The following is a 2575-nucleotide window of genomic DNA, read 5'->3' on the forward strand; positions in this document are numbered from 1 at the left end:
CGGTTAAAAGTCGAGGTTCTCCGGTTTAAAGTCGAGGTTCTCCGGTTAAAAGTCGAGGTTCTCCGGTTTAAAGTGGAGGTTCTCCAGTTTAAAGTCGAGGTTCTCCGGTTTAAAGTGGAGGTTCTCCAGTTTAAAGTCGAGGTTCTCCGGTTTAAAGTCGAGGTTCTCCAGTTTCAGGCCCTTAAACTTTCTCTGGTTTGAGACATTTGGGTGATTTCAGTTTTGCTGCTGAATCAGATAAAACCAAATCAAGTACCAGACCTTCAGGTGGACCTGCGGATCAATAACCGATCAGCTCTGATTGATCCCTGACGTTCTGTGTTCTCCTCCAGATTAATTAAAGCGAGTGGAGGATGAGCTGCTGATCCGATTGGAAGAACGCAGCGTCGACAGAAACACGACTTTCATCCGTTCTTTAAGTCTGTCACTGAAGCATAGCCAGAAAAATCACTGCAACTGGAAACGTCGTCAATTACAAATCAATAATCAGCGATTGATTAGTAACACTGTATTTGTTAATGAAGTAGCTCAGCTGGTCAGACAGTAATGACTAGCGAGGACTGAGAGGAGCCTCATATATATTAACTGAATCGTACGTTTTCATTCACCTTCAGTAGTTTTCAGTTTATTTTCCGTCTCGTTTCTTTAAGTTCCATCATTAAAGTCGTTCAGTGTTAATCAGCTGATGGACTCAGAGTTCAGGATTAGAGCTGCACATATAAACGCTGCAGCTCCTCACTCGGCTCCGTTTCACGGCTTTACGAGTTCAGGCCGACTCCTTTGATTAGAGTCGGTCGATCCTCTCCACTTCCTGAACGTTAGTGATTATTTATCTTTTTGCTTTCTTTGGAACCATTTTTCACATGATCACAGATTCTGCTTTTGGATTTTATTGTAAGAATGTCTCTGTCTTAAATGTTGTGGTTTTTTACGGTTTATTTACGTTTCATTTTTTACTTACGTCTTAAAGCTGAAGAGGAGCGCTCTGATTGGCTGTTTGCTGCTTAAAAGGACCAATCATGTCGCAGGGCTCCTCTCCTCCTCTGTGTGTTCAGATCCTGTCATTGGTCGTCCTCGTCTGCTTTGGACTTTACAGCATCGTCAAGGTAACGTCTGTTAGCTTTAGCATTTGCACTGAGGCAGTTAGCACGGGAAGCATTAGCATTAGCATTTAGATCACAGTTAACCTGATGATTGATTATTGGTTCATAGGAATTCCTGCTTTCACAAGACTTTCAGACTCAAACATTCCACTGCTCAACCTGATTTATCCTCCTCCTCCTGCAGGGAGCCTCCTTCTCCTCCTTCAGCTGGTGGTTGATCCTCGGAGCTTCCTGTCTGCTCGCCACCGCCTTCGCCTCCTTTCGCCTGTATGAGGTCTGCAGGAGGGAGGCTGAGGAGGAGGAGGCGGCCTCTCAAGGAGGAGGAGTCTACTGAAGAGGAGGAGGAGTCATCTTAACGAGGAGGAGTCATTTAAAGGGGAGGAGTCATCTCAAGGAGGAGGAGTAATCTGAAGGAGGAGTCATTTAAAGGGGAGGGGTCATCTAAAGGGGAGGGGTCATTTAAAGAGGAGGGGTCATCTAAAGGGGAGGAGTCATTTAAAGGGGAGGGGTCATCTCAAGGAGGAGGAGTAATCTGAAGGAGGAGTCATTTAAAGGGGAGGGGTCATTTAAAGGGGAGGGGTCATTTAAAGGGGAGGGGTCATCTAAAGGGGAGGGGTCATCTAAAGGGGAGGGGTCAGTTGTTGAACTACGTTGATTAATAAAAGGGATCAATAATAAACTCAATGGCACTTTAATAAAATGTTTGGTTCAGTTCTCTTGTTTTGTTTTGATGTTGTCATAAACAGCTGATGACATCACACCTTCGGATGTCTCCTGATTGGCTGTTGGAGATTTTACACTGTAAAAACATCCATGACTGTTTCTGCAGAAACCGATTCAGAACATTTCAGAAACATTAGATTTATTTCACATCTGAATCAGTTTCCTTTCTTTTTTTTTACAGTTTATCAAAATGTTTGTTGATATAAAACATTAATGTGAGATGATTCCAGGGAAACGATTCACACACGACGGCTCAGTAATCAATAAACAAATCAATAGTCAATAAACAGATCAATGATACTTCTTTACACTTTTGTTTGACAAAGAAAAATCAAACTGATTGAAATAAGATGAAACTTCATCACAGGAGGGAAATGAGAATAAAATCTGCTTGAATGTAAAGACATCTTCAGTCTGGTCTTAAATCATTAACATAATTTAGAATAAATACAAACACACAGGATTTAAATGAGTCTTAACGAGTGGAGCAGCTCGTCTACTGCGTCGGGCTGCTCAGGCTCTGATTGGTCGACACAAACTTCTCCATGAAGCTCGGCACCTGCAGACCCGTCGCCACGGCGATACCCCCGCACCACACCTGCAACACAGTTTTACTGCAGGTAGTACTGCAATACAACCAGAGTACCGCAGGTAGTACTGCAATACAACCAGAGAACTGCTTTATCATTGCAGCAGTACTAATAGTGCAGAATTACTGTAGTATTACTTTAGTGTTACTGTAGTAGTCA

This window comes from Stegastes partitus, unplaced genomic scaffold, assembly GCF_000690725.1.
Source record: "Stegastes partitus isolate 25-593 unplaced genomic scaffold, Stegastes_partitus-1.0.2 Scaffold2564, whole genome shotgun sequence".
Taxonomy (NCBI): domain Eukaryota; kingdom Metazoa; phylum Chordata; class Actinopteri; family Pomacentridae; genus Stegastes; species Stegastes partitus.